Source organism: Panthera pardus, unplaced genomic scaffold (assembly GCF_024362965.1).
Source record: "Panthera pardus isolate Hobbes unplaced genomic scaffold, ASM2436296v1 HiC_scaffold_22, whole genome shotgun sequence".
Classification (NCBI taxonomy): domain Eukaryota; kingdom Metazoa; phylum Chordata; class Mammalia; order Carnivora; family Felidae; genus Panthera; species Panthera pardus.
The window spans coordinates 48,490,643-48,502,931 of record NW_026526788.1 but is presented as its reverse complement, the minus strand read 5'-3'; the positions used below and the strand labels follow the sequence as shown (position 1 = coordinate 48,502,931).

At 47.0% G+C, this 12,289-nt stretch overlaps 1 pseudogene; it reads right to left on the bottom strand.

The window, feature by feature from the left end:
* Positions 1-8,532: 8,532 nt before the first annotated feature.
* On the bottom strand, positions 8,533-9,084 carry LOC109264598 (NADH dehydrogenase [ubiquinone] 1 alpha subcomplex subunit 12-like; annotated as a pseudogene).
* Positions 9,085-12,289: the final 3,205 nt, after the last annotated feature.

Sequence of the window (12,289 nt, the reverse complement as noted above, 5' to 3'; positions counted from 1 at the left end):
AGAAAACCTTGGGGCAGCCACCTAACCCAGACTGGAGGGCTGTCCCTTGAGGGTGTGACCACTGCACCCGATGCAGAAGGATTCTAGGAGTCAGGAACATCATGTAGAAAAGCCTGGAGGAGGCAAGAGAATGGTCTCCTGGGGTCTGAACCGTAGGAAACAAGGAATCCCCAAGATGAGCCTAGTGGTTGGCCATTAGAGTTATGGCCGTGAGGAGCCTTGACACCATCTGAAGGAATTTGATGTTCATTAAAAGTGCTCAGAGAGTTGGGAGTCATCCCAGAAAGATAGGTTTCAGGTGTTCAACTTCTCCCACATCGTGCCAAACTCACTGTGGCTGTGTGCTCGGGCTAGGGCTTTGCTCAGGGCCACTTTGGGCCTCCCACTCTGACTGGAAATGAAACAGTAGCTGATTTGGACTGTGCCCTATTAGAGCTGGGATGGGACTTTGTTGGGGCCCTGATCCCTGTAGGATCCTGGCTCTTTTTCTAAGTCTGTGGTTAGAGAGGGAGGCTGAGCGGGGTGAGAGAGAGGTACCACGGGTTTGCAATGAATAATTGTCAAAGACACAAATGCATCGCTCAGGGTGTGTTATTTTCATGCAGGAGATAGGAACATCTGAGGCACAGAGTGGCCTCATAATTATCTCTGGGTGACACAGCTTGACAGAGCCTCAACTCCTCCCCCTGGGGCACAGACACACAGTGAGCAGCATAAAGCAGTCATCGTGAGGCATCTCCTGACCTCATTCTCAGCCTGCGGGGTCTGCCTAAAGAACTCAGTGCACTGCTCTGGGTTTCCACCTGGCCTGTGGGGAGCCCACAACAGGATGATGCTGAGAATGTTCCTAAGGGCTCCCAACTGCTTGACTGAGCTGGCTGGGGAGCCCTCCCTACTTCCAGAAGCCAAGGGTCATTGCAATGGATGGGACCCCTAGGTTCCCATTTCCCATCTCAAAATGTAGTGCCCTATGTTGCTGGGTAGACTTCAGGCGTCTTAGAATTGAGCCCTGTTTGTATTTTATTCTGGTTCTCTTTATCCTGTGCAGAGGATGGCAGTCGGCTACCACGAATAGTTTCTCTATTAGGAAGACTAGAGGAAAAGGGTCTTTGTTCCACTTTTCCGGACAGTCTACTGGGCCTGTGGGCCTCTGAAGAAGGAGCTGTACCGCTGTGTCCTAGACTGCCATGGAAACCTGAGCTTCTTAGGAATTCCTATCATCCTAGAACTTTGAGGAGGTCGGGGAATCTGGGAAAAGAGTTTACTCCTTAACAAAGATTACTGGTCCCATTGATTAGGGGACTCATGCCTGCCTGATTAGCAAGGGGCTTCAGGACACATTTTGCAGTCAGGAATGAATATAAAATCAAGGAGACCAAGAAAGAGCAATCAACGATACCCCAACATTCTCCTAAAGCCAGCACTACCAATGTGGGTAGCATCACCACAGCCACTAGAAGCATGAATGTAGCCCATGGCCAGGCAGCTTGGTGTCCAGGGGAGGCATTGTGCCCTGCTTGCTCTGTGGCTCCCTATACGATTCTAAAGCCTGAAATGCAGGGACAGGAGGTTTTACAGAGAATTGGTACAAGTGAAACACACTTGTCAGAATGAACTGAACCCTACAACAGGGATTCAGGAAACGTTTCCAGCATTATCTCTGCACCCCAGCCTGCTATCTCTGGGACACAGGCTCACCGCGCCTCAGCATCACCAAGCACTCACGCTATTTTCAACCGCTGTGTCTTTGCACATCCATTTACTTGGCCTGCAATGTTTCTCTGTCTTTGTTATGCAGCAAAACTGTAAAAAACCTGAAATCTTAGTCGAAACTCTCCCTAAGCAGCCTGCCTTCTGTGAGCTTCGAGACCAAAGAAATTAGGATTTTTTTTTTCCCTCCAAAAATTTTGGGCATACCTTGGCTTCAGATGTTAGAATACTAGAGTGACTATTTGAGTATGTGAGTGTGTACCCCATTTATCACCTGAGATCCCTTAGGGAGGAGGTGCTGCCTTGTCCAGGCTTCCAGAAAGCTCTCCATTTCATAGTCGATGCTCTGAAACTTTGAAAAAGTTGATTGCTTGCCTGTGAGGGCTATGAGGAGATAGCCATTTTTGGGGAAGATAAACTTTAGAACTATGAGAAACTGTGTTTTCTCCTGGTTTGGCAAATAACTTTCATTCTCTAATGGAGAGCTTTAATTGGAACCTTGACTCTGTATTTGGAGGTAATGGGCCTTACTAAAAATGGATTAGAGCAGTTCATAAACTCTTCCTCTAAATGTTAACATATTGCAGGGCCTGCAAAGGTTACTTAGCTTGGCAAGAAAACTCACATTAAAGATCAAAATAACAATTTCCTGGATTCCTGTGCAGGCTTCTAACTTGTCCCAGTATCCTTGGGCCATGGGTAAACAGCTGTGACATAATCAGTAACTGCTGTAAATGGACAGAGAGCCCAAGCTCTTTGCAGTTCTCTTGGAGAACTGGAGGAAGAAATAGGACCGAGTGGACATGAAGGAGTAATTACTGATAACAGTCAATTTTTAGAATGCTTGTTGTGAGCCAGCTTCTCTTCTAAGTGCTTTGCCTAAGTGATCTTACAACCCCTCTGGGCTAGGTTCTGCCATAATTCCCACCCCGAAGATGACTCACCTGAGACACAGAATGCTTGGATGCCTTTTCCCAGGTCCTGTAGCTGAGACCCTAACTGACTGCATTTGATTTTAGAGCCGTGTTCTTAACCACTCTGGTAACACTCTCCTTAATTAGAAAAGAACCTATTGAGGTTCAAGTTCAGAGGGGCTGGCTGAGGCAAACACAGAGACATGGTCTGAAGGATCTCATGTCCTTCACTCCAGAACAGGGGCCAGTGTGCCTTGGGTGCAACAAAGCTGGGGTCTGGAACAGGGCTGGATTGGGGTCTAAATCTAGCTCTTCGAAGGGCAGGGTGCCTTTGAGCATGTTGTTGGAGCCCTCAATACATTGGTTCCCTCATCTGTCAAACAGGATTGTTTTGAAGTTTAATTGAGATGTTTCATATACAGGGGTCAGCATGGGGTCTGGGCACAGGTAGAATTGGGAAAGAAGGAAAGGTGGAGGGAAGGCAGCAGTGTTGGTAAGGGTCTGCTAGGGCAGAATATACGTTTGTCCTCTTGAAATTGCTCCCATTTCTATGGTCATAAGAATGTCCTTTAAAAAAAAAAAAATTTCCAGAAAGGGCCTCAAGCATCTGTTTGTTCCTTTGTGCCTTTCTTCTCCCAGGTCTGGTACTCAATTGCCACTTCTTTTTTACCTCTTTCCCCCCACCCAGTCTTGTCCATTCCCTAGATTATGGGCTGACCATTCAGCTGCAAGCATTGGCCCTTGGGCCTGTGCATGGTTCCCAGATTGGACCCGGGACATCACCATTGCACAAACACGGCCGTCACCCGGGACCTGGCTGAACAATATCCTCCCAGCCATACATATTGGGGTACAGGACCAACTGGAGACACTCACCTGAGAACGTCCTGCTGGCATGGCAGATTGGGGCCAACAGGTGAGGGTTTTCCCTCACTGAGGCAGAGCCAGCGAAGCTAGGCTCACCTTCTAAAAGAGTCATGAGGATGTTTCCTATATGTGAGAGGGGACTGGGGACTATTTCTCTGAGACATCACATTGACTTTAAAACCAGATGCAGACATTTGTGGATTTCAGAAAAAAGTCTTAACGTTAATGGCACTCAAACGCCAAGAGCATGGGCTCTGGTGGCAGGCATAACCCTTCAGTTAAGCTATCCTTAGCTCTGCCACATTCACAGCCTGAACCAAGGTGACTGAATTCCTCTCATAACCATAACACTCATTCATCATGTGTGTTTATAGTAACTGACACACTTCAAGGCCATTGACAAAAAGCAGCCTGCTGATGGCCGAGGGTCTCACTGGTCACACAGTGGGAAAGGACATTGGCCAAGCCTTGAGATCTGGGTAATATGTGACTTATCTCAGGAATGCCTGACTTTGAAAAATATACACAGAGTGACCCACAATGGACCCTTAAAACTCTATTTGCTGGCCTTATGCGTTCTCTGCCTCATTAAAAATGTTGGTTGTTTAAAATTGCTGAGGGATAATTAAACAGGCCTGCAGTTGATTTATGGGAGACAAACAGAGCGATGAATGCACAGGAATATTGTGTTGTGAGGGAGGTAATTTATGAAGATAAAGCTAAATATTGATGGGGGAAGCCCAACTCAAGGTTGGCTGCAAGAAGTGATGTATCTTGGGAGTCCTTTAAATCCTTGGAGGCCAAAAACATCCAGGTGAGCATCACATCTTGATATCCAGGCCTATATTTTGAATGGCAGCTTTTAAATCCCCTCTTAAGATCTGAAGAAATAATGCAATGAAAGACTGCACCCCACACCCACACTTATGCACACGCACTGCCATATATTTCATGTGACCACAGAGGCTAAGCTATGTTTGGAATTTGAGGTGGAATCAAAGGGAATGGTTGTGATAACAGGGTCTGATGAGTGGCTTTCTCTTTACAACACGCAGTGTTTCCTAGCGGTGTGGCTAATACTCGCCATAAGGCTGCTTTTACAAGTTACAAATTGGAGAGTGTGGGTACAGTTCCGTGAGTCTGGGAGTTCTATGGGAGGGGGTGGGGGAAGGGTTCCTTTCTATCTCTTCTTGGTGAAACTCATAGTAAGAGAACAAGCAAAATGTCCCGAGGCTTATTTCCATGGGGGGAGACTGTCTTGGAAGGTAGAGGAGAGCTGAGATTTTAAGCACTTGAGTTTCCCAGCCTGGCCAGGCTTGCTGCCCTTCTGGGAGCAGCCTCAGTCAGCGGATGGGTGTCCCAATGAGAGCCCTACCTCCCCGTGGCTCCTAGCTACCGTGACAGCTTCCAGCAGGGGCCTTGGGGGGTCAGTGATTGTGAAGTCAAAGACTTTATCCTCATCTCTCTGCCTTGTCACTCTGGTCCCTCAGCAGCCTGTGAGGCCTTTGAAGCCCTTTGAAGGGCTGACTCTCTTGCCTCAGAAGACAACTCCTTCTATTCTGAGAGCTAGTCCCAGCTCAGGCCACCACCCACCTGGACACATCCATGCAGTTACCCATCGCCCACTTCTGGGCACCTTTTCTCTCACCAGCTCTGCCCTCAGCATGTTTCAGGCTGCCCCAGAACCACTTGTAGGGTTCAACACCCAACCTGGGACCCCAGCTTGGGTGTTCTTGGGTCTGAAGTCCAGATCCAATTTCTCTGCCTGTGTCGACCCAGATGTGCACACCACGTGTCCCATAGCTTCCACGGGGAAAAGAAAATTGAGCTCTAGGAATGGGCACAGGTCAAAATAGTGCTTATTAAATAGTTTACCTACATGGTTCCTTTCTTGAAGGCGTTCCTAATAAAATCAAGGTGACCATAAGGAAAGGGCCTGACCCCAACTTCCTTCTCGTTTCAGCTCCACTTTCCCTCTGTATGCTCACCAAGTCAGAAATCCCATCCTCTGAATCCATCCACCTTTCTGCTTCCATGTTTGTTTGAATGCCACCCTCCTTTTTGGGGATGACCTTCTTGTTGCTCCTGTGAAAATGTCAGCTCCAGTGTTAAGCTCTCCCTGTTTCTGTCTGTCAGAAACCAGCTCAGAATGTGAGCAACTCCTTTCTGCACAGAACTCCGGAGCTATCCACAAATCACCACTAAAGACCTCTTTGTTCTAACAAAGGAAACATTTTGCCAACCTGGTTTGAGTTACAGTGTGAACTTGGAAATACTTAAAATGCTTAAAATACTCTTGAATGCAGAATTAAGTTGATTTAAAATGTCCTTGCCTTCAATTTGTTTGAATTGGTAAATTTATTGCATGGAAAAATCAAAGTCAATGACTATATTTGCCCTCCTCAATAAATGCAAACGCAAATCTTAAAAAATTTGCAAATGTTTACCTTATTCCATTTTAATGTCTCTAAGACTTAAAAAGACAATCACATTCTTGGGCTTTTAATGTTTCTGTCATATTTATCAGTAATGTAAACCTAAGCCCATTAACAAAGTAGAACTCGTTGGTTAGATTGGAAACGAGAGTGGCCCCTGTTCTTTGAATCACCAAGGTACCTCCCTGTCCCCATCGGTGGTGCCTTGAGCTTTTACAACCAGATCCAGGAAAAGTTGGCTTCCTTTTTACATGAATAGAAAAGCTGTACTGCTGTACTTGTGGTTCTGAGACTGGCCTCTGCACTGCAGTCTGGTCTGGGGAAAATGTCATTCTCTTCTATACCGAAGTTGAAGTATTTGGATGATCAGTGACAACACTACAGGAAGCCAGAACGTGAAATGGAGTCAGCATTATCAGTAAATAGCATCAAGTTGCCACTTCAGGAAAAATTGACCCTGTGAGGATTTCAGGGGCAGCAGGGCCATCAGACCTGAAGCCCTGTGGTGAGGTGGGTTATTGTTGTGTGGTCTCGCTGGGTCTGGAGGTGGACAAGTGTTGGGCGTGCGTGTGGGAAAGGATGCAGTGGGGGTGGGGCTATGTGTGGGTACTAAGATTTAAGGAAAGAAAACCCCACATTGTCATCTGAAAGAAGATAAATGAAAATTGTTGGAGCAATAGGCCTCTAGGGACTAATTACTTGTCTGCTATAATTCAGGGACTGCACTCGTGACTTGCATCGACTCAACATGTCAAATGTCAGTTCTATGTTATGAAATAAAATACATGTTCTTTTAATGTAAACAGTGCAGAAATGTTCTCAAGTGTCCCAAGTCATTAGTCACATTGGACACATTCAGTGCCCTATGACTTGTCCCCATGGCTCTGTGCCTGGAGGTCACTTGGTATGTAAAGAGAAAGCGTGCAGCCATGTAATTAAAACCGATGTAGGCACCTTGTTCATCTGGGGGCTGAGGAGCACCCAAACAGCTGCTCAGGGAAACTCAGGCTTTGCTAACATGTGGTATAGCACATTCAGAATCCAAGAATGCCCCCCAAAATCTCAGACAAAACCCCCCCCACATGTCTGCATGTTGCTTTGGTTTTGTTGTAAATTGTTGCAGGAGATTGGAGGGAGGGGGCTGGCCGGCTGGTGCCCTGGTAGGATTTGACTTAGCAGTGGGGGATCGTAAAGCACGTGGGCTTCCCATTATACCCCCCAGCTTCCTAGCACTGCATTATGCTGTGTGAGCTGCCTCAGTTTCGTAGGAGTGCTGTGTAGATTAGACACAAAATTTAAGTAAAAATCGTATTAATCATCCAAGGATCAACCAGGGGAAGAGAGGCCACTCTATATATTTATAAACAGAGGGATCTGGTTACCCAGGTGATAACGTGGCTGCAAGGCAGAGCACAGAGACATTGAAGGGATCGATAAATCCCCTCGGTTAGAGGAACCAAGGGGGCAGTTGTTGCTACTGGGGTCCAAGCTCAATGGTCATAGGGAAACTGGTAGCTTGACTTGCCTGGAAGGAGCTGGAGATCTAGCTGAAGATTGCCGGAGACACCGCCTAGGTGTGGGCAAAGTGGTGATGGGGAAATACCCTGGCTTCTCCCTTTCTTGTACTCTCTCTACCACGATCTCTCTGTGGGCAAATCCTGCCACAAATCAGCTAGAACGAAAGTCCAGGCAACACAGCCTAGAATGGTCAACACCTACCTGCTCTGAAGCTCCATCTCCATAAAACAGAGAGGGGAAAAGGTTTGGAATGGGTCCTAGGGTAGACAGGCCATGATCAACTTATTTTGCATTTCGAGAGCACTCTGCAGCCTAGGAAGTAATTTCCTTAATGGTTTTTGTCTTAGAAATCCCCACAAAGCTCTGTGAATGGTGCATTCTCCCCTCATTTAATGTGTGAGGAAGCTAAGGCTCAGAGGCTTCCAGTAAATGGCTTTAAGCCATCTAGTTTGTCCTGACAGGACTCAAGGTTAGGTCTCCCAACCCCCATCTAGCACCCCCCCCCCACCTTCCTCCATGCCACCCTTAGAAATGTACTTTTCTTCTCTTAAGCACTAAGAAGTTCCTTTCACTCATGAAAGTTTTGCATTTCATAGTGTTATTCAAGTTCTCTGTTCCCTTGTTGATCTTCTTTCTGCCTAGTCATTCTATCCATATTGAAAGTGGGATATAACCGAGTCCAATTATTATGTTTGAATTGTCTATATCTCCCTCCACTTCTATGAACTTTACTCCATGCAGTTTGGGGCTCTGTTGTTAGGTGAACACATGTTGATAATTAGTATGTCTTCCTAATAGATTAATCTCCTACTAATTATAACATGTCCCTCTTTTTTTTAAAGTAACATTTTGTGTCTTAAAGTCTATTTTGTCTGATATCAATATAGTCACTCCAGCTTTCTTATGGTTGTTGTTCGCATGGTACGTATTTTCTACCCTTTTACTTTCAGCCCATTCATATTTTTGAATCTAAAGTATATCTCTGATATACAGCATATAACTGTTTTATTTTTATCCAATCTGATATTCTCTGTATTTTGATTGGATTGTTTAAGCCATTCATATTTAATATTGTTGATATAGTTGGATTTTTTTTAATCAAACAATTTTAATCAGTAAAAGTGCAATTACATGAAGAGCCCCATATTATACATGTTTAAATTATTTTCCATCGTCTTTACTTGTAAGGTGTTGAAGGTGGGACCCACTCTTGAATCTTCTTTCTAGTGGTAGAATAAGGTACATATTGTTCTGGAGTGCCACTCACATTGAACTTATGGTTTGTCCAGATGAATTTATGAGCAGTAGGTGGTTTTGTTGTTGGAGGATCATCAGTCATAGAGTGAAGCCAACGATGCCATTCAGGGGGGACCATGCTTCCATCCACATCCCAAAACGTGTTCTTGCCATTCATTTCAGTTGTATATATAACCCATCGGTGACGACCAAAAAATTGCCTGTTGTCCTCATAGTATTTGTTTCCATATTTGTCTTCCCCCACTAATGTACCAACCCTCACATCATTTGCCCTGAAGAAAACTCATAGATAGCCGCAGAGGCCACCGTGGCTGCTGAGCTGCTCCAGCCCGCGTTTCAGGACCTGCAGGAACTCCATCTTGTCCCGTAGGACTAGCCCCCCAAGTGCTCAATATAGTTGGATTTGTATCTGTCATTTTACTTTTTGATTTCTGTATGTCACCTGTCCTTTTTGCTCCAAATTTAGCATTTTAAAAGGACATGTTACAAAACTATAGTTTTGGGTTTTATGTGCAAAATTTAATACAAAATACCATTTTGCTTTCCTTCCTTTGTGCATGAATCTCTCTCAAGGTCTTCCTTATGAGGAATACAAAAACCTCTTTTTCACCTTGCAGGTCCTGGTGAACTGTTCTGGGGAAGTGTTTGAGGGGCCTAGGGGAGTCACATGCCTCTGGTAGGGGTGATGAGATGTGATTAGGGAAACACCCAGGAGCACATCGGCCACCACTCTCCCTGCCCTGTACCCCTTTAGAGAAAATTCCTCAAGTTTTCTCTCACCTCAGGCACACTAAGAGGTAGGTTCCTGAATGGCAAAGGAATTCTCCTGGACCTGGCCATCACTGTGCACAAGGACCAGAAGGGCGGCTCTCTGGATCATGATCAGGCTAAGGCACCTTCTTCCACAACTCCCAACACCAGTGGTTCCTATCATTCCTTGAGAACCACAAGCTTGTTGCGAATGATAACAGGCAAGCCAATTTGGCAGAGTGGAAAACATCTTTATGACATTATCCAGTGAATAAAGCAAAGTACAAAATTAGACCCTTTGCTGAGAGCACCAGGTACAACAGAAGATGTATGTGGACAGCACTGGGCAGGGGGACATAAAGCTCAGAAAACATTTTTTCTTGTCATGGTTGTCATAGTTGAATGACAATGTGTCTGCTGCTTTACTTTTGTTACATGTCCTTTACTGGGAAGATATTTTTGGGGGGTTTTCGTTTATGAAGCCATAAAAAAAATGAAAAATTAAGGAAGGACTGATAAAAAGGAGTGAGGGAAGGAAAGAGGTAGAAAGGGAGAGAAGACAAAGAAAGGGAGGTCAACCTTATTTGGGCTGCAGGCAAAAGATAATCCCTTCAAGTTTTAAGGCAGCTACACTTGATGAATAATGAAAGGAGATCTGAGCTCCATTTGTGTTTTAATATTTACTTAGTGTAGTAAAAAATTGGGGAAAAATAAAGTAAGGTATCAGGGGGAGTTCAAGACCTAAAATGGACCATCTGAAACATGATCTTAAAAAAAGATACCGTGATTCCAGTCTGAAGACTTTAATTTCACACAAGGGAGTAGGAAACTGCACGGCCTGTGAAACATTTTTTACGTCTGGTTATTTGCCCTGCGGGAGGAAGCAGAAGGCTCATCTCTGCATCCCTGACCTCTCTGAGCTGCTTCTGCCCGCCCCTGGCTCCTGTTCTGTGCTGATGTCTGTGACTCACCCTAAGACCTGTCTCCTGGGCCACCTGCATCTGAGCCCGCACATTCAGGGGGTCACCTCACTTCAGATATCACCTCCATGGAGCCTTCCCGGGCCCTGGGTCCCATTTTAAAAGGGCACTTGAATGCCCTACAGTTCTGTCCCAGAGCTCCGGGACTCTGTCCTCCTAGAAGAAATGATCACTATCTAGACTGATGATGTATTTTTGTCGGGTGGATTCGTCTCGTGTCACTTTAGTGAAGCTGGAACGTTGTTCCTCAGAGTTCTCTGCTCCGAATTGCTCTAAGTGAGCACGGAGTGCACTTGGCATGAGACATGGGAGGCTGCCTCGAGGGAGCAGATTGCCTGCTTCAGGCCAGGGCAGGCTGTCATCACCCATGCGCCGGCCCACCGGGTCTGGGTGCCGCAGCCGCCCGCACTCCCCCCGTCCTCCGGCATCTCCTGCCCCTGCCTCTCTGCCTAGGCATCCGAATGGCTCCGGTTGACCCTTGCGGGTCTGGCACTGTTGCAAGGAGGTCCCGGTTGTCTTTGCTTCCCACACTCCATGTCTGTCATCCCTCCCCATCTGCCTGTCCTGATGCTCCCGGCTGCAGCCTCAGATGCCAGAGCGGCACCCCGCATGGACCACGTCTGACCAACTCTCTGCAGTAAACGTCTGACCTACGTCCTGCTGGCTCTGCTCCGCAGCAGGACCCTGACCGAGGCCCACCCGCAGGCTGCCCTTTCTTCCTTTTGAGCTGGGCCAGGGATTAGGGATCTTCTTTGCAAGTTCAGGTTCTCGCAGAACACAGGCTAGTTTGGGGGCTTCATGACCTTCAAGCTGATATCCCACCGCAGGGCCCCTGATGGGGTGAGTCGGAGCCTGACAAGGCCTGGCTGGCATCCCACAGCTGGGAAAGGCTAGGTTTTCTGGGGTTCCCTTTGCCACGAGCCTACTTCTCAGAGCAGGTGATCAGGGATAGGCATCACTCTGATGGCTGTAAGTTCTCAGATGCCTGATCAGATGGCCTGGAGCTGGGGTACCGCCAAGGATAGGGTGGGGGCTCTCAGTGCAGTGGTGGCTCTGCAGACTTGTGCTGCTCCCCTGCTGGGAAGCCCCAGACAGGGACGTAGCCTCTTTGCTCCCTTTTGGCACAAGTGTCTTTGTCTCTCTGTTCTTCCCGGGTTCTTCCAACTGGAGGACAGACCACGACGGCTGCCTTGATTTCTGGGCCCTAATAATTAGGATCCAACAATGCTCTGGGCCCTACTGACACGCGCCGTGTCACCCCACACTGGCTCAGTGCACCCACCACGCGTCCCTCTCTGAGCATCTTGCCCATCCCGGCGGGCATCTCTGTGTGGGACCAGGGCAACTTGTGGGGTGTCCAGAGAAGGAGGGAGGCCAAATCAGCTCTCACGTTTGTCCTCTGTTGGAAATTTTTAGTTGGTTAAAGGACGACTCCATCTCATCCTTCCCACACCAGAGTCCCGTCCATGAGAAATGACCAGGTCAGTGGGATGTCACGGGGTGTTTTAGCGAACTGACCTCTGGGTTCATTTCTCTCTTAATTTTCCATAAAGCTCTCTGACGTGCATGCTGTCATGATCACGCTTGTAGATCCGTTGGAACATTAGCTCTCCCAGTGACTGGAGATATGCCACTGCCCCCCAGCAGCTTCCTGTCATGTTCAAAAGGGCACTGGATGTCAGAGCAGGGGTGTGGGCATATATGGGGTGATCCACTTACTAGTGCCATACTTCCAGATTTGGTGCTCCCAGGGCTGAACTGTGTACTCACAAAATGCACATGCTATAGTCCTATCCCCCAGTACCTCAGAATGTGGCTGTATTTGGAGATAAGGTTTCTAGAGTGGTATTTAAGGTAA